This window comes from Adiantum capillus-veneris, chromosome 8 (assembly GCF_014529385.1).
Source record: "Adiantum capillus-veneris isolate H3 chromosome 8, ASM1452938v2, whole genome shotgun sequence".
Taxonomy (NCBI): domain Eukaryota; kingdom Viridiplantae; phylum Streptophyta; class Polypodiopsida; order Polypodiales; family Pteridaceae; genus Adiantum; species Adiantum capillus-veneris.
The window spans coordinates 73,580,117-73,601,440 of NC_140938.1; positions in this window are offsets into that span (position 1 = coordinate 73,580,117).

Consider the following 21,324-nt stretch of genomic DNA (forward strand, 5'->3'; position numbering starts at 1 on the left):
GTAGCAGATCATCATGTGTATGAGAGTAAGCCCAAAGCTTTTCGGAAAGCTTCAAACTTTTCTCGTGATAACGCCTTCGTGAATAGATCTGCAATGTTATCCTCTGTAGGACAGTAAGTTAGTGTGATCTCCCCTGCATGTAGCCTTTCCCTGACATAGTGGTAGTGAACCTCTATGTGCTTTGTTCTTGCATGAAATACTGGATTCCTTGCAACTGCCATAGCACTCTGACTGTCAGTGAAAATGGTAGTGGGTGCCTGTTGACACTCACAAAGATCTGCCAATAACCTGCGTATCCATACACAATCAACTGTTGCCGTGAAAGCTGCCCTGGACTCAGCTTCACAAGTTGATGTAGCCACTGTGGGTTGCTTCTTGCTTAGCCAAGATATACATGCATTTCCCAAGAAAAAACAATTGCCACTTGTGGAATGTCGTGTGTCAAAATCACCAGCCCAATCTGAATCGCTGTAACCAAGAAGTTGCATAGAACTGTGCTTTCCATACATATCTCCCCTTGGAAAGAACATGGCAAGATTAGGGGTACCTGAAAGGTAATGAAGTATGTGCTTCACAGCCTGCCAATGATGCATACCTGGGCTGTGCATAAATCTGCTTGCTTGTGAAACCCCAAATTGAATGTCTGGACGAGTGTTGCCTGCCAAATATATCAAGCAACCAACCGCTGCTGCATAAGTATGTACATCAAAAGGTTCTCTAGCATCGTGCATGCTCAACTTTGATCCAGTTTCTACAGGTGTAGAGATTGGTTTACAATTTTGCATACCAAACTTGTCCAAAATTTTATGCAAATATTTTGCCTCCAACATGTATATGCCATCCTCTGATTGCACAAACTGAATACCCAAGTAATAATGTAGCAAACCAAGATCAGACATCTCAAAGGTTTTTCTCAAAGCATCTTTAAACGCTTCAATTTCATCTGCAGTATTGCCTGTAAGAAGCATATCATCCACATAAAGTGTTAGCATAATGAGAACTCCATCTCTCTTTTTGACATACAAAGTACTTTCTCTTGGACTATTCTGAAATCCCTGGCCAATCAAATAAGTATGTATCTTCTCATACCATGCTCTTGGAGCCTGTTTGAGACCATACAAAGCTTTACGCAATCTACATACCTTTTTCTCTTGACCTTTTACAACAAAACCACTTGGTTGACTTACATAAACTTCTTCCTGCAAATCACCATTCAAAAAAGCAGTTTTGATATCCAACTGATGCACTTTCCAACCATGATGAGCAGCAATTGCAACTAGTGATCTAACTGTGGACGCACGAGAAGTAGGAGCAAAGGTTTCATCATAATCTATGCCTTTCTGTTGCGCATAGCCTTTTGCCACAAGCCTTGCTTTGTACCTGTCAACAGTACCATCTTGTTTCCTTTTTACCTTAAAAACCCACTTTGTACCAATAGGCTTTTTACCTATAGGCAAGTCCACTAGATCCCATGTATGATTCTTATGAATAGAATCAATTTCTTGCTGCATAGCATCTTTCCACTGAACACACTCTAAAGCTTGTTCAAATGAATTAGGCTCATCTGCATCACAAAGAGTGCTAAAGCAAGCCAAATCTACTTGCTCTCTGCCAAAAGTAGTACCAGCACGTGTTTTTCGTGGCAACGGTGCATCCAACTTGCTATCCTGCAAAGTTTTCTGAACCCATTTAGGCAAGGTTCTTTCTTCCCTGAGAACTTCTTGCTCTTTACGGACAATTTCCTCTACATCATGAGGTGTCACATGCTGATCAAAAGATTGATCAAGATTATCAACCTGTTGTGATTCTTGATTCTCCACAAAAGAAGGAAGCAAACCTTCAAATACATTGTCTGCATATGAGGTACATCAAAAGCAACCATAGGTTGAGCAGTAGTTTCTGCAAAAATTACATCACGACTTTCAAAAATCTTGTTTGTAGCAGGATTGTAAAGTCTATAACCTTTACTTCCACTACTGTACCCCACAAATATACATTTGATTTCCTTATCATCAAGCTTCCCACGTAACTGCTGAGGGATGTGAGCATAAGCAAGACAACCAAAAACACGAAGATAACTGACTGAAGGTTTTTTGTCATACCAAGCTTCATATGCAGTAATGGTCTTCAAGGCACGAGTAGGACACCTGTTCAAAACATGTGCTGCACAAGCAACTCCCTCCATCCATAGCTTATGAGGCAAACTCTTAGCCTTGAGCATACATCTAGCCGTCTCCATTAAAGACCTGTTCTTCCTTTCTGCAACACCATTCTGTTGTGGTGTGTATGGCATAGTGCATTGGTGTTTAATGCCTTTCTTTCCCAAAAAATCCTTAAATGCACCTGACATGTATTCACCTCCTCGATCGGTACGAAGAGTCTGTACTTTGCAACCTGTTTCATTTTCAACCATGGCGACATAATGTTGAAAAACTGCAAACACATCTGACTTTTCTTTGAGTGGATACACCCAAAAAAACCTGGAAAAGTCATCAATGAAGGTCACAAAATAAAGGCTGTTTCCTATAGATGGCGTCCTCATAGGACCACATACATCACTGTGTACAAGCTGCAACTTTCGTGTCGCTCTAACTGAACCATCCTGCGAAAATGCAAATCTGTGCATCTTTCCAAGAACGCAACCTTCACATACATGTCTTGGTGGCATCTCCAATAAAGACAAATCATGCACCATATTATGACGTTGTAAAGTCATCAAACTGCCATAACCAACATGCCCAAATCTAGCATGCCACAACTCAGCATCCTGCATGGCCTAAGTCTTTGTTTCTGCAATACATACCTGAATCTGCTTTTCATAATGATCTAGCACAAATAGTCCATTTTCCAGCGTACCTGTAGTGATAAGAGAATAACCATTCTCTCGATCTCGTACAACACATCTGTCATCCTCAAAAATGACCCGAAGACCATTTTTTGCAAGAGAGGATACAGACAACAAATTCTTCTTGATCCCTGGAACATATAAGACATCTGGCAAGCATAAATCTGAACCATCTGAAATGGTAATCAAAATCTTACCAATGCCTTTGATTGGATAAGAAGCATTATTTGCACATGTCACCTTCTTTCCTGCTGGAGCTGCATCCAATGAACAAAACAAATCCTTCCTTGAAGTAATATGCCTGGATGCACCACTATCAAAGTACCAAATCATTTGTGTCTTGTCAACACTGTAAGCAGAAAAATCTGAACATACTACAAAAGCATAAGAATCCTGCACAAAGTTTGCAGACTCTTCTTTAGCTGTAGAAGAATCACCAAAAGCTGAAACAACCAAACTTGACTCTTTCTTCTTTTCTTTAGCAATTCGCTTTTTACACTCACTAATGTAGTGACCAGGTTTCTTGCAGTAGTGACATTTACCTTTCTTCTTGGACTTGTCGGAATCACCTTTAGACTTCTCTGAAGACTGTCCTGCACCAGACTTGGAGTGATGAGCACTCTCTTTACCCCTGTTTTTGTTCTGTACAACAAGAGCATGATCCATACCATCCACCTGTAAAGACTTGTTCTTACGTGATTGATCCTCCTGCAATAGCAAAGCCACTAACTCTTCAAAATGAAGAGGGTCAGGATTAGCTCGCAAAGACAGAGTCAAAGAAGTCTGAAAAGTCAAATAAGATGGTGGTAGAGAATTGAGTGTTTTGGAAACCAAGTCCTTCTCTGGAATCACTTCATCAATGCTAAGCAATTGCTCTTTAAGATCCCTGATTTTTGTAAGATGCTCGACAATATCGTCACCTTCGTCCATCTGTATTTTGTCAAGTTGTTTCTTCAAAAACTCTATTCTGGCAGCGTTTCTTCCTCCAAACATAGCTTGCAGAGTGTTCCAAGCATCCTCAGAAGTTCTTCAAGATCTGATATGTGGTGTGATTGTCCTCTTTATGGTTAAGGCAATCACAGCCATAGCCTGTGCATCTTTAGTATCCCATCTCTTTTGCTCTGGAGTGACTTGTGAGGGTCCTGCACCAACAGCTGCACCACGACCAGGCGTGGCAGGTGCAATACTACCTGGACGAACTTCATCTCCAGATACATAATCCCACAATCCTTTACCAACCAAAACATTTTTGGCCATAAAAGACCAAAGAGAATAGTTGGTACCATCCAATTTGTCTTCGGATGTAAACGCACCAAAAATCTCTTTCTCCGTAGATTGAGCCATACTGTGGATGCACACAAGAGAGCAAAAGAACCTCCAAGAGATTCACAAATCTCCTCTCTAATCCAAGCAAAACTCTACACAAAATCTCAGCACAAAGCTAAGACAAACTGCTTCCCAAAAGAACTGTTTACCTGAAGAAAATCTGTCAGAAAGCACACCCTCTTGATCTAAACGCCTCCGAAAAGTAACTTCTGCTACGTTGCTCAGAACAAAATTCTAAGGGCTCGAACCGCTTCGAAAGGGGGGTAAAACCTTAGGTCACCTGCTCAGAATACTCCCGGAACGTCGAGGATGCTCCCACGAGAAAATTTTTCGAAAACTGCCTAAAAACTGCGATTGCGCGCGCGGACGCGAAAACGCAAGTAGAGGCTCTGGAAATCACCAAGCTCTGATACCAATTGTTGAAGATGATGAAACAGGAAACAGAAGGAAGACAGCAACTCAGAGTAGGAAGAAGATGGAGAAGGAGAAGACACAGAGCTTGTGTACGAGATCTCTGTAGTCTCTCTCTCTGTATTGGAATAATAGAGTATGTTCAAACTCAGAGCTACAAAGCTTATATGAAACCCTAAGAGATAAGGTGTCCTTTCACACCGGATGTCCAGGGGGAAAAACCCAGTGGGAGAAAAGTGCCCCTGGTGAAGCGCGTATACACACTAACACTACTACATGTCTACAATCGCAACCAAAATGAGCTACCAATGCACATACAAAATGCACAGTAGTCATACGACAAGTGGGAGCAAAAGTCTCTTCATAATCTATGCCTTTTTGCTGTGCATAACCCTTTGCAACAAGTCGAGCCTTATGGCGATCGATCTCACCATCCAGGTTGCGTTTCAACTTGTAAACCCACTTCGTACCAATGGCCTTTTTGCCAAGAGGCAAATCACATAAAGTCCATGTGTCATTTTCTATAAGTGTATCATATTCTGATTGCATGGCAGCCATCCAATTTTTTGAATTCTGTGCTTCATCAAAAGACAGAGGCTCGTCAACATCATGTAAGCTAGACACAGCCAAAGCATAACAATCTGATGCATAAGATGCATGGCGAGAGCCTGAACGAGTACGACTAGACAAAGGTGCATCCTATTTACTGTCACGCAAAGTGTGCACCACCCATTTTGGCATACTTCTAGCCTGCTCATTTTCAGCCCTTTCCTCATCAAGTACATCGTGTACATCTGCATCAGTAATAGGCTGATCTGTAACATTTTCAGAAACCCCCATAGGCTGTACATTTGCCTCATTGTAACTTACATTCGTATTTTCACCCACTGAAAAGAGGCAACAAAGTGTCATAAATGTCCTGTGAGCTTACATTACTGTCTCTAGTATATGACAGCAAGGGCTGAACAGAATCTTCCACAAACACTACATCCCGTTAAACTAGAATACACTTTGTTTGCGGATGATATAACCTGTAATCTTTGCTTTCAACACTATAACCAACAAAATTACATTTGACAGCCTTATCATCCAATTTCTGCACTGTGTTTGTGGCACCGAAGCATATGCCAAACAGCCAAAAACACGCATGTGCTCAATAGAAGGCTTTCTAACATGCCATGCTTCATATGGAGTAATAGACTGCAAAGCTTTTGTAGGACACCTGTTAAGTACATAAGTGGCACACATGATGGCCTCAAGCCAAAAAGAATGCGGCAAAGCTTGACTTTTGACAATACATCGTGCCATTTCTGTCAGTGACCTGTTTTTCCTCTCAGCAACACCATTTTTTTGAGGTGTATAAGGCATTGTACATTGGTGTTTTATCCCACGACCAGCCAAAAATGCATTAAATTCATGAGACATATAATCCCCCCCTCGATCGGAATGGAGGGTGCCCCCATAGTACATTTCGAGACATTTTCAGCCATAGCCAAAAATTGTTTGAAGCACATAAAAACTTCGGACTTCTCTTTAAGCAGAAATACCCATGCATGCCTGGAGTAATCATCAATGAAAGTCACGAAGTAAAGGTAATTGCCCGAGCATGGATTTTGCATGGTCCCACAAACATCACTATGCACAAGCTACAACTTGCATGTGGCCCGAACTGAACCATCCTTTGGAAACTTAGAACACTGCATCTTACCCAAAATACAGCCTTCACAAACATGTTTGACAGGTGCTTCAAGAGGCGGCAAAGAAGTAATCGTATCAGATTTCTGCAAACGCAGCAAAGTGGCAAAATTCAGATGACCAAAAACGTGCATGCCAAAGTTTTGGATCTGAAATAGCCCTTGAATTTGCAACAGCATTTGCAAAAAAATTTCCACACTTGTCATACAAAGTGAGCTTATACAGCCCACGGCACAAAAGGCCAGATGTAACAATTTCATCACCAATACTGAGATCATGAACTTGTTACCATATACATGTGGTAGTGATGTGTGTGAACACACTAGGACTGCCGGGGCATTTTTTCCCTCTTTAGGAGGTTTTTTCCCCCGTGCATTGTATATACACCCATCACTCTAGGGCTAATCTATCTTTCCATTGCATACTAAGAAACACACTCTCTATTGTGTGCCTTGAGATTCCTTCGTCTTCTCCAAGATGTGTGCGTTTCTTTGCAACCCTAATTCCAACAATTGGTATCAGAGCAGGTCACGTCCTCCCGGGCTTAGTCGCCAGCTGCTCCAGCACACGCCTGCTCACTTTCTCCGATTTCAGTGAGCTTTGGCGAGCGTTCACAGGTTGACAAATATTTTGAGCGGGCTCGTAGAGCTCGGTCTGCTCATAATTTTGATTTGGGCTCATTTTGGACTCCGTTTCCACTACGGGCAGTACTGCATAGGTTGTTTCGTCATTTTGTGCAAAATTTTTGTCAGTGGCGTTTTCTGCATAACAAGTGCCTTATAGTCTTCTACGGTTTGTGCTATATAGCACAGGTTGTTCCTGCTTCGTTTCTCCTATTTTTGGGCAATTTTCACATCAGGTGTAGCATTAACCATGGCTGACAACAACAACAACACAGATGTGTTCAAGATGTTTGTTGCTGAGGACAGGTTGGATGTGGACAACTACCCTATGTGGGCTTATATGATGCAACATGTTCTTGTGTCAAAGGGTGTCTGGAACATTGTGCAGGGCATTGATGTACGTCCTGGTTCTGAGGATGTAGGCGATGATGAGGATGTTGCAGGTCTTGCTACAAGGATTGCAGCTGTTAGAGTTGTTTTGCCTACAGCAGAACAAGCTCGTTGGGATATTAAGGATGCGCAGGCTCATGCATTGATTGCGTTGTCTATAAAGCGCACCATTGTTCCTCACATCCGTTCAGCAAAATCTGCAAAACAGGCTTGGGATATTCTAGCAGGTCTTTATGCAAGCCGCAATGAGGCTAAAATTGCTTTGTTGCGTAAAGAGCTAGAGTCAAAGATTATGCATGAGGAAGATGATATGGACACTTTCCTTGCTAGTGTCAAGGATATCAATGAGCAACTTATTTCTACAGGTGAAGTTATTTCAGACAGTTCCCTTGTGCAGACTATTCTTGATGCCTTACCAGATTCTTACCAGACTTTTGCTAGTACTTGGAGACTTATGACCCAAGGAAATCCAGAAGTTGTCAAGTTTGATGCATTATGCACATTGCTGTTGCAAGAGTTGCTTTCCAGAAAAAACAGGACTAGACAGCGTGCAGTTGAACAGGCTTTTATTGCTTCTCAAAGAAAGGGTGGTAACATCAATGCATCCATTTCTTATGGTTCTGCTGCGAATGGAAAAAATTCTGTTCCTAATGCTTCTGTTGGCAGCAATTCGTCTGGAAATTCTGGTGATAAGGGAAAAAAGAAGATGTGTTGCCATTATTGTAAATCCAATGATCACTTGATCAAGTCGTGTCCTAAGTTGAAGGCCAAAGAGGCTAAGAAGAAAGAGGGTGGTTCCACTGCAAATGCTGGTTCCACTACAAATGCAGCCATTGTTGAGTCTTCTGTGAAAGGAGACTGTGTTGCTGATGTTGATGCAGAATGGGCTTTTAGCAGAGAGTGCACTTACAATCCTGCTGTCCATGATGCATGCTTGACAGTTGCTGCAGATTCACATGTGTGGTATTTCGACAGTGGTGCTACAAAGCACATTACCTCACATCGTGAATTTTTTACCTCTCTCGAGTCTGTCCCTCATGGGAATTCAATCACTTGTGCCAACAACACCTCTTATCCAGTTCAGAGAGTTGGAAAAATTGTGCCCACTGCTGCTAATGGCAGTTCCTTCACACTTGTTGGTGCACTTTATGTACCTGGGATCAAGAAGAATCTCTTGTCTGTATCCGCTCTTGCTAGACTTGGACTTGTAGTCAAATTTGTGGATGACAAATGTACAGTTCATGATCTCAGTTTTGGTGATGAAATTGTTGCATCTGGGATTTTGTGCCGTGGGCTGTATAAGCTCACTTTGTATGACAAGTGTGGACAGAATTTTGCAAATGTTGTTGCAGATTCAAGGGCTATTTCAGATCCAAAACTTTGGCATGCACGTTTTGGTCATCTGAATTTTGCCACTTTGCTGCGTTTGCAGAAATCTGATACGATTACTTCTTTGCCTCCTCTTGAAGCACCTGTCAAACATGTTTGTGAAGGCTGCATTTTGGGTAAGATGCAGTGTTCTAAGTTTCCAAAGGATGGTTCAGTTCGGGCCACATGCAAGTTGTAGCTTGTACATAGTGATGTTTGTGGGACCATGCAAAATCCGTGCTCGGGCAATTACCTTTACTTCGTGACTTTCATTGATGATTACTCCAGGCATGCATGGGTATTTCCGCTTAAAGAGAAGTCCGAAGTTTTTATGTGCTTCAAACAATTTTTGGCTATGGCTGAAAATGTCTCGAAATGTACTATGGGGGCACCCTCCATTCCGATCGAGGGGGGGGAGTATATGTCTCATGAATTTAATGCATTTCTGGCTGGTCGTGGGATAAAACACCAATGTACAATGCCTTATACACCTCAGCAAAATGGTGTTGCTGAGAGGAAAAACAGGTCACTGACAGAAATGGCACGATGTATGGTCAAAAGTCAAGCTTTGCCGCATTCTTTTTGGCTTGAGGCCATCATGTGTGCCACTTATGTACTTAACAGGTGTCCTACAAAAGCTTTGCAGTCTATTACTCCATATGAAGCATGGCATGTTAGAAAGCCTTCTATTGAGCACATGCGTGTTTTTGGCTGTTTGGCATATGCTTTGGTGCCACAAACACAGCGCAGAAATTGGATGATAAGGCTGTCAAATGTAATTTTGTTGGTTATAGTGTTGAAAGCAAAGATTACAGGTTATATCATCCGCAAACAAAGTGTATTCTAGTTTAACGGGATGTAGTGTTTGTGGAAGATTCTGTTCAGCCCTTGCTGTCATGTACTAGAGACAGTAATGTAAGCTCACAGGACATTTATGACACTTTGTTGCCTCTTTTCAATGGGTGAAAATACGAATGTAAGTTACAATGAGGCAAATGTACAGCCTATGGGGGTTTCTGAAAATGTTACAGATCAGCCTATTACTGATGCAGATGTACACGATGTACTTGATGAGGAAAGGGCTGAAAATGAGCAGGCTAGAGGTATGCCAAAATGGCTGGTGCACACTTTGCGTGACAGTAAATTGGATGCACCTTTGTCTAGTCGTACTCGTTCAGGCTCTCGCCATGCATCTTATGCATCAGATTTTTATGCTTTGGCTGTGTCTAGCTTACATGATGTTGAAGAGCCTCTGTCTTTTGATGAAGCACAAAATTCAAAAAATTGGATGGCTGCCATGCAATCAGAATATGATGCACTCATAGAAAATGACACATGGACTTTATGTGATTTGCCTCCTGGAAAAAAGGCCATTGGTATAAAGTGGGTTTACAAGTTGAAACGCAAGCCGGATGGTGAGATTGATCGCCATAAGGCTCGACTTGTTGCAAAGGGTTATGCACAACACAAACGCATAGATTATGAAGATACTTTTTCTCCCACTTGTCGTATGACTACTGTGTGTTTTCTATGTGCATTGGCAGCTCATTTTGGTTGGGATGTACATCAATCAGACATTGTTACTGCTTTCTTGAATGGTGACATATTTGAGGAAGTTTATGTAATGGAGCCTCGCGGTTTTGTCCTAAAAGGACAAGAGGACAAAGTGTGCAAATGTAACAAGGATTTGTATGGGTTGAATCAATATCCTCGTGCTTGGTATGAAAAAGCTGACACTCATTTGGTCAAACAAGGCTTTCGTAACAGTCCAATAGAAAGCACATTGTATGTAAAGCGTGAGGGTGATGTACTTCTCATTGTGGTTCTTTATGTTGATGATTTGCTGATCACTGGACCAAATGAGAGACATATTGCTGAATTTAAGGCTGATTTGAATGCTACTTTCAAGATGAAAGATTTGGGGCTGTTGCATAATTACTTGGGTATACAGTTTAAGCAGTGTGATGGTGGTATTGCCTTGTGTCAGAAAAGCTACATAGAGACATTGCTATGTAATTTTGGACTTGAGGATTGCAAACCTATTTCCACTCCCATGGAAACATGTTTGAAGCTGAGTCTACATGATGCTGGCGATCTTGCTGATGTCACTCTTTATCAAACTGTTGTTGGCTGCCTCATTTATGTATGCAACATGAGGCCGGATATTCAGTTTGCAGTCTCACAGGTCAGCAGATTTAGCCCAGGGTCTAAGCATTGGCAGGCTGTCAAGAGGATTTTTGCTACCTTAGTGGCACTTTACATCTTCGCTTCTTTTATCCCAAGGGGGTATCATTTCCGCCAAACTTACATGCTTTTTTGGACTCAGATTGGGCTGGTTGTTTTGACACGAGAGTGTCCACAAGTGGTTTTTGTTTCATGCTTGGCAGTTCATGTATATCATGGTTGAGCAAGAAGAAACCTACTGTGGCAACTTCGAGTTGTGAGGCTCTGTACAGGGCAGTCTTCACAGCTACGGTTGAGTGTGTATGGCTCAGACGCCTTATGGCTGATTTGAGTGTTGGACAGGACACTGCCAACACTATCTACACTTACAGTCAGAGCGCATTGGCAGTTGCGAGGAACCGAGTTTTTCATGCTCGCACAAAGCACATTGAGGTGCATTACCACTATGTCAGGGAGAGGCTCTCAGAAATAGAGATAAGCTTGGCTTATGTGCCAACACAGGACAACCTTGCAGATCTTTTCACAAAGGCATTGTCTCGTGAGAAGCTTGTAGCTTTCCGCAAAGCTTTGGGCTTACTCCCCTTTGTGGAATGATCATGTGTTTAGGGCATGGCACTTCCCTTTACTCATGTGCCAGCTCTCGTTCACTGCATCACTCCAGGGGGGATTTGTTACCATATACATGTGGTAGTGATGTGTGTGAACACACTAGGACCGCCGGGACATTTTTTCCCTCTTTAGGAGGTTTTTTCCCCCGTGCATTGTAAATACGCCCATCACTCTAGCGCTAATCTATCTTTCCATTGCATACTAAGAAACACACTCTCTATTGTGTGCCATGAGCTTCCTTCATCTTCTCCAAGCTGTGTACATTTCTCTGCAACCCTAATTCCAACAGAACTGTACATCTGTCATCCAAAAATTTGACTACAAGTCCATGTCTAGCAAGTGCGGATACAGACAAGAGATTCTTCTTGATCCCAGATACATAAAGTGCATCAACAAGTGTGAAGGAGCTGCCATTTGCAGCAGTAAGCACAATATTTCCAACTCCCTGAACCGGATAAGAGGCATTGTTGGCACAAGTGACTGAATTCCCATGAGGGATAGACTCTAGAGAGGTAAAAAATTCACGATGTGAGGTAATATGCTTTGTAGCACCACTATTGAAATACCACACATGTGAATCTGCAGCAACTGACAAGCATGCATCATGGACATCAAGATTGTAAGTGCACTCTCTGCTAAAAGCCCATTCTGCATCAACATCAGCATTACAGTCTCCTTTTACAGAAGACTCAACAATGGCTGCATTTGTAGTGGAACCAGCATTTGAAGTGGAACCACCCTCTTTCTTCTTAGCCTCTTTGGACTTCAACTTAGGACACAACTTGATCAAGTGATCATTAGCTTTACAATAATGGAAACGCATCTTATTTTTTCCCTTATCACCAGAATTTCCAGATGAATTGCTGCCAGCAGAAGCATTGGGAACAGAAGTTTTGCCACTCGCAGAAGAACCATAAGAAGTGGCTGCATTGTTGTTACCACCCTTTCTTTGAGAAGCAGTAAAAGCCTATTCAACTTCACGTTGTCTAGTCCTGTTTTTTCTAGAATGTGACTCTTGCATTTGCAATGTGCATAATGCATCAAACTTGACAACTTCTGGATTTCCTTGGGTCATAAGTCTTCAAGTACTAGCAAAAGTCTGGTAAGAATCTGGTAAGGCATCAAGAACAGTCTGCACAAGGTAACTGTCTGAAATGACTTCACCTGCAGAAATAAGTTGCTCACTGATATCCTTGACACTAGCAAGGAAAGTGTCCATATCATCTTCCTCATGCATAATTTTCGACTCCAACTTTTTACGCAGCAAAGCAATTTTAGCCTCATTGCGACTTTCGTAAAGACTAGCCAAAATATCCCAAGCCTGTTTTGCACCCGGGGAATTCACTATTAGTAATGGGTGGATGTCACCTGCGTGCATCAAAATTAGAGAAACGCCCCTATGTACGGTATCTTACATGCTAACCTACCCCCCTACATACGGACAAGATACAGATTTTCTCGCAATGAGCCATCCCCCCTCATACGGATTTTGTACAGAATGTAATGACCCACTATTTTATGTATACTAGTAACATAACAATTTAGAAGCACATGCTGTTGTAAAAATACATGATGAGCTACAAATGAATAGCAAGTGCACAGTGTAGTGTGTTTTCATTTGCAATAGATATTAACCATGAAAAGCAACAAATATAATGAATACTAAATTAAAACAAACCAATCGTTTCAATGTAATTTGTAAAAAAACGAATAGCATTTACCTTGTAAACTGATACGAATCTCAATCTCAAAACATATGATAGTAGCCACCTACTTAGTAGGCTTCCCACATGGGATTTAAGGCACACATATGAAATGGATTGTTCTTTAAATAACAAATAATGCATACTCTTAAACAACCATGAAAAACTTCACTCATCAAATCAAAACACTTTACAAAACAACCCATTAAAAGATTAATCTTTTTGAACAAAAACAATTATATGTGATATGAATGCACGTCTATGCTTAAGCAAAGTGAAACTTTTAAAAAAGCACCATATGTATTTAATTTTGAGTTTGTACATAAAATATAAACCTTAAAAATTTTTCCAGAGTCTCCTTTGTACGGAGACCTATTTCTCAAAAAAACCCAGTACACCCTTTTCTTGGGCTCCCACATGGGATTTTCATCACATAATTTCTTTTTCCAAAAAGATTGTCCACCTCATCTTGGGCTCCCACGTGGGATTTAAGGATTATCTTACACATTAAAATCAAGCACATTTTCAATAGAGTCAAAGTAATCTAACTTCAAAGTGGTGGTATGACCTGCATATCATAGTACATAGGAAACCTCCAATCACAAATCTAATCACATGATTACCAAAAGGCCATGTCCACATTGATAGGCGATCATGTACAAAACAAACACAAAATGAAAACATAAAAGTAGCTTACCAAATTAACTTAAGAACCCTCAAAATCAAACTACATTCCAACTATTAGTATGTCATGCTTCTCATACTACACAATAAAAAAAATGGAATGTCCATGTCATATGGCTACCGTGTACATAAAATACATAAATCAAAACATCAAAATGAAATGTCTAAACAGAGTTTCCTAAACGAAGTGTGCATCCTTTAATCAACATTTCACTGTTCCACATGCCATGTTGGACAAACATCTTTCATAGAGCACATCATCTTTTTATGCAAGTACTTTTATCTAGGTACTGAGCACAATTCTAAGTCAATATTTTCAAAGCGTATTCATCCTTCATCTTTGCCACTTGATCGGTTTACTTGCTTCCTTTGTAGCTTTCCAGATAACACATATTGTGTATCTATACCTTTGGCACACTTACTCTTCTCTCTTTCTACACACTAAGCCAAATCCCAAGCCTTTGAGCTTTATCGAGGACTGAACACCTTCCTGAAGAGCTTCATATAAACATGAACATACTTATCCATGTTACCAATGTTACTATAAGCAGACTGGAGAGCTTTGTCTTTGCTTATAGCAAAGGTTTCCTTGGAGACCGCACTTACAATTTCTTTTTCAAGCATTTTGTCTATGAGTATCTCATTTTGCACAATACGTTGTACCTGCTTCTCCGGTAATTCACTAATCACCTTGCAGAGAGTTGACCTTAGAGACTAAAGAAATGCCTTCTTCTTACCCTCTTCCATAATGACTATATAGATATACTATTAAAAAAAAGAAGCATTCAAGTCAACCTACATATATATATATATACCTAGATGAATCCAGGATAAGCCTAGATTCACTCTTAAAGGAAAGTGCAAGGTATAGACCCATGGTAGTCACCCACAAGACAATATAACCGTCAACTCCATCATGCATAGTATTGACTAAATACCAAAACATCCCCACTAACGTCGTCAATGCCCAATAGTGGGTGTAGAACTAGGTACTAACAAATGCTCCCAAACACAACACACACCACACGCACACACACATGAGCATACATAAACACAAAGTTCAGCGTACTGAGTTTCTGTCATGACTCCGAAGATCAAGGGCAAACTCAGCCATAATGAAGCCTAGCACTAAAATAAGCATTAAATCAAAAAAATTAGCACAAAAATGAGGTAGTTGATAGGGCATACGCACCACAAAAGATAGAAAGAATTAGCACAATATCAACTGGTCGTAACTTGGATGAAAACTTCACAATGTGAAGCTGCATGTCCGCTATACGACTAAACAATATACCTAGATGAATCCAGGATAAGCCCAAATTCACCCTTAAAGGAAAGTGCAAGGTATAGACCCATAGTAGTCACCCAGAAGACAATATAACCATCAATTCCATCATGCATAGTATTGACTAAATACCATAACATCCCCACTAACATCAAACTATCACATCAAAGCTCCTGCATTAACCTAATGTGACACATTGGTATACCATATTTCACTTTGAAAACTAGAAGAACTAAAGGTGAAAATCGATAGCTCAAGATGGCACACCCGGTCAAGCCATATGACCATGTGACAAATTGAGACTATATTTGCATCAAAGCTCCTGCATTAACCTAATGTGACACATTGGTATACCATATTTCACTTGAAAACTAGAAGAGCTGAAGGTGAAAATCAATAGCTCAAGATGGCACACCCGGTCAAGCCATATGACCATGTGACAAATTGAGACTATATTTGCATCAAAGCTCCTGCATTAACCTAATGTGACACATTGGTATACCATATTTCACTTTGAAAACTAGAAGAACTGAAGGTGAAAATCGATAGCTCAAGATGGCACACCCGGTCAAGCCATATGACCATGTGACAAATTGAGACTATATTTGCATCAAAGCTCCTGCATTAACCTAATGTGACACATTGGTATACCATATTTCACTTTGAAAACTAGAACAATTGAAGGTGAAAATCGATAGCTCAAGATGGCACACCTGGTCAAGCCATATGACCATGTGACAAATTGAGACTATATTTGTAATTATATACAAAATAAAGACATTGTGTATCTGCGACAAGTAGACCCAAGGTATGCTAGACGTGTCTTGGCAAGAAACGATAGCTCAAGATAACACACCCAATCAAGCCATATGACCATGTGGGAAATTGATACTATAGAATTTGTAACTACATGGGAAAAAAGCTAACAGTCTTTAAAACTTTAACGCTTTTTATCGTAAAAAGAGGCACAACTACACATTTGGTAGAATGGATAGCTCAAGAGACCCGGTCAAGCCATATGGATAGCTAGAAGAGATGAAGGTAAAAATCAATAGCTCAAGATGGCACACCCGGTCAAGCCATATGACCATGTGACAAATTGAGACTATATTTGTAATTATATACAAAATAAAGACATTGTGTATGTGTGACACATAAACCCAAGGTATGCTAGACGTGTCTTTTGCCAAGATGAAAACGAACCGATCAAGTTGCAATCCAGACGTTCATCTAAGTAGAGACCATAAGCATGAATAAATGCAAAAAAATCCCAACCATTTGAATGAGTCTCATCTCAAAAATCTGAAGCATTCAGGACACGCAGACCCCGTTTCTAGAGAGTGAGCTCTTGTTCAAAAGCAAAATCTCCGTCTCTCAACGGGAAATGGGAAAGCATTAGGGCTTTGATGGCGACATTCCAGCCATGAGTCTTACTCAGACGCTTGGAAATAGCCTGGACGCATGAACTCACATAAGACCTTGAATAGGACGTCAAGTGGAGAACCTCTTGCACGTATTTTTCCTCCATCGGAGTGTCATCATGGCTCGTAGCCTTCACAATAGCTACTTCAAGGTCAACCAAAACCTGCACTTGCTACCTTGGCTAACGAGATGCTAGTCTGATCCTTCAAAACCCTTAGGGCACTGCAATGCGAAACCTGCATTGGGGCCATCATCAAGACATAGATCAAATGCACAGGTGCGTCGATGATGTAACACACAAGAGAAAATAAGTGCTGGCTTCTTTCAAGTACCTACCATTATACCATTTTTGGAGATTGCTAAAACTGTATCTTAGTTAGAGCGCATCACAAATAGTTTAGCTACAATTATCTTTCCGCTTATAGATTATTTAAAGGATTATTAATATAAATATAGTACGATGTTGAAGCTAATGTGACTATCGCTTGCATGCCCTATTGAGAAATCAATCTCACAATAAAGTGGTCATGAAATTACGAGACCGACTAAGGTGGTCGAGCGAGTGAAGGCCTGACCAAGTGGCTAGGTAAATCATGCGATCTAGTATGTGTGGGTAACGAATGTTAATCCATTAAGGCCTAGCTCAAGGCTTTCATATTCGAAACCTTCTTAGGTGAGTTAACCTCCAATATGAGCATCGAACCAACATCGCATGCCCACACTTGTCGATGCTTGAAATATCTAGGATGCGGATGTGGCTTACTTTGTGCCATCATGCATTATGATAAAAACGCATGACACACACCCGAAACTTTTAAATGCCTTTGAAGGGCTGAAGGGCTACCCCTGTTAATCTTTGTCCGCTTTCATTAGGTGAAATTTGGACTCACAAAGGGGCCCTTTAAGGAGTTTGACTTTACCTCTCTCTACCAAAACGGGCGCATGGATAAATTTTTGCAAAAAAACTCCAAAGTTGGCGGAGGTTGGACAGTTAGAATGTCCTCTTCAAGCTCTATCTACTGATATATAGCACGCCATGAGATTCCTCATATTTTAGAAGATCATTTTTTTAATTCACTTAGATTCCGACAGAGTTGTCACATCATAGGTGAATAAAAAAAGAATCTTCTAAAATATGAGGAATATCATGGCGTGCTATAGATCAGTAGATAGAGCTTGAAGAGGACATTCTAATTGTCAAACCTCCGCCAACTTTGGAGTTTTTTTGCAAAAATTTATCCATGCGACCATTTTGGTAGAGAGAGGTAAAGTCAAACTCCTTAACGGGCCCCTTTGTGAGTCCAAATTTCACCTAATGCCCCTCTTTGCTTTCTCTGTCTCGCTACGTAATGTACTCAAGGCTAAGCTGAGACAAACTTTCCCCCAATGGAAAACTTTTCTAAGCTGCATCTTATTGTTCCTCTTTGGAAAACCAATTGTTTAGGTTGTGGTAATGACAAGGGGTTATGGTTTAACCCCTACAAAATGTAGATGTGGGTGGGTTCGTGGGCGCAATCATATTCAACTAGCTGTTGCGAAGCATCCATTGGGGGGGAAAAAAGGTTGCAAATTGAGAAGTTTAAAGATCACACTCAATTCAGTGGCATAATGCATCATTCTAGGTTAATTTGTTTAAAATTCATTTGAGTCGTTAGTGTGATAAGATTGAAGGGTACCCGACTTTTATAAATCTAAGGTGTCCTTTGTCCTATCAATCCTTAAACGTAGCTTTCCTACTTGTCTACTGGAAGCTCAATTGGCAAAGGGCACTATTGATCAATGCAAGTGCTGCTTGCTCTATCAAATTCCACACAATCATGGGAGTAGGTTCCCCCAATCTCAGAAAAAGGAAAATGTTCGTGCATAATTATTGAGATTCCAAATGAAATCTAAATGATGGGAAGAAACAATGAGAGGTGGAATTGAAGAGTCTAAAATTTGAAAGGTTGGAGCGATTTTAAGTCTTCATTTTCTCTCGCTTCTCTCTCTTTCTCTCTCTCTCCCCCACCAATGAGGTAGCCCCAACTCTTGCCCGACCAATCATCCCTAATGACCAAGAGGTTGTAATGGCTATGATTGAGGTAGTGGTCGGTTGTTCGCGGTTCTGTAGCATTAGGAGAAATATGGACCTTGCATGGGCTTTGTAAGCAATCCTAATTTTTAGGGATTAAGGCTAATGCTGTGTAGGGTTAAGGGGACAAGGGCATTCAAGAAGCTAGTTTTGAGTAGGCTTTTTTAGCCTTTTTTTTAGACACATGTAGGATGTGGACCTAAAAGGTCACCTTCTCTCTCTAGCTTTTTGAAAGTGAAGGGAGTGAAGAGGTGTGACCACATCAGCAAAAACGTGGATCACTAAGAGTCAAAATTTGACTTTTTTTCAAAAAAAAATTTTTTACTTCTTTTTTACTTAAAACTTCCCCCCAACATATATGCATATCAAAAAATCATTTTTTGACCTTTTTTAAAACCTACAAGCACTAAAAGTCCAATTTTTCAAACCGTCCCCCCTCCCCTCCCAAAAAAAAAAAACCTTTGTTCTCTCTTCCTCCTCCCTCCTTTCTCCCTCTCCTCTCTCTCCCTGCTCCCTTCTCTCCTCCTTCTCCCCTCTCTCTCCCCCTCTCCCCCACTGCCCCCTTCTCTCCTCCCATGTTCCTCTCTCTCCCTCCCTGTCCCCTTCTCTCCTCCTCCCCTCTCTCTCCCTCTCCCCCACTGTCCCCTTCTCTCCTCCCATGTTCCTTCCTCTCCCTCCCCACTCTCTCTTTTCGTCTTTTTCTTCCTCACGCAACAGCTGCCATGGTGTTCACGGACATTAGAAATCGTATGCATACATGTTTTCTTGTCCGTGGCGTTTGCACCGAAGGCCACACTTGAGGGTGAGCAAAGGTCATCCCAAGAACGTCGTACCGTCGGTGAGATGAATGTTGATGGTTCTTCAATATCTTACCAACCATCACATATTTGAATAAAACACCCCTTTGTGCAAGGTAGCAGTATACTTCTTTCTTTTGGTTGTGTTCTTCTTATCATAAACTTTGAAGTATAATGTGTTGCCTCTACTTGTTTTGTAGTGCTTGGCACAAAGGTTTCTTTTGTTCACAAATAGTGAAAGGCTGCAGGTTAGAGAGGCCAAATGTCACCACTTTTCCTCTAAAACAGTCTTCTTTATTACATCTTGCAGGTAGGTGCTTCAACTCCATGATTATTAGAGGTGGGTAATCTCATCATAATGTATATTTTAGGATTGTTTATTCCCAGTTGGATGGAAATACTTGCACATTTGTATAACTTATACTTAACAAGTGTCTTTATTATGCAGCTTGTAAATGTTGAATTCATACATGTTTTTGTTACAAGGAGACCTCTTAATATGCTAGTTGAGTGGTGTTGTTTGCAAGAATGGCTCAAGGAATTGGCATAACATGAAGCTTTTACGGTGGCACAAAGCTTTCCTCAACGGCAATGTGGCTCCCACTACACCAAAAATCATTATGCTAACATGGAGAGATCCCTAGTAGGACAATGCAACATCTTTTCATCAGCAGCAACACACCCTTTCCTAAAATGAGGGCACTCCTACCAAAGATATTTTTATGTGATAGGTCACCCTATACCATGCCATATCATGGAATGGATGTAAGAACTATGACCGCACTACTCCTTGGAAGTTGTTCACAAATGTATGTTTATCAAAGTTAATGAGAAGAAATTTGGAATTTTTTGTTTGTTAATGTGAAAGAGCACTCTAGGTCTACCATATTTTAGATTGTTTGATAAGTTAAATAAGATTTCTAGTCATTTAAAGTGTAAATTTGTTTGAGAAGACATGATAAAGTAGAAGAGATCTTGACGGAATAAACCTCGATGCCACATCTCTCCTTAAACCCTTTGATTTCTATCGTCGTGGGAAGTTTCAAGGGAAGTCTATTTTCAAATTTTTAGTAATAACTTTTTTTGAAAGAAATTTTGGTTATTTTAAAGTTTGTACAGAGTTTAGGAGTTCATTCTGATTATTTTCCTTCAGTTTCAAATTTTGACCGAGGGCACTCCTTGGAAGTCACTTTTGAAGGTGTTAGGACGGGATTTTGGAAAAGTTTTGTATATAGGAAATACAGTCCTTAACACAAAAAAACATTGGTTCTTTGAGTATTTTCAGATTCCATGGTATTAATGCTCGTTGGAGCCTGCAGATTAAGGAAAAAGTAAGAAATATATGTTTTACATTAGTTTTTAAGAGATTGCCAACTTGCACGTTGTTTTTTAGAGAATCCGAGCAAGGTATGTTTTTTCTTGCATCAAAGTCTACAAGTTCAACACTAAAATAAGAAAAAAAAAAGTGGCCGCAAGGGCGCGCGAAATGGCCATCCGAGACTTTTGGATGGCCATTTTGCGCGCCCTTGTGGCCACTCTTGTTGAGGGCCCTGGAAGCTTTTACATGGTAAAAATTTACAAAATTATTGTGTATAAGTATGAGATAAGGCTGTAAGTTAGATGTACAGAGAGCAAGAGCTCACCCCTTGGGGCCTTTGAAGGTGTTAGAGCAAGATCTTGGGAAAGTATTGTATGTAGGAAATACAGTCGTTAACACAATAAAAAACATTAGTTCTTTGAGTATTTTCAGATTCCATGGTTTTAATGCTCGTTGGACCCCGCAGATTAAGGAAAAAGTAAGAAATGTATGTTTTATATTAGTTTTTAAGAGATTGCCAACTTGTGCGTTGTTTTTTAGAGAATCCAAGCAAGGTATGTTTTTTTTTTGCATCAAAGTCTACAAGTTCAACA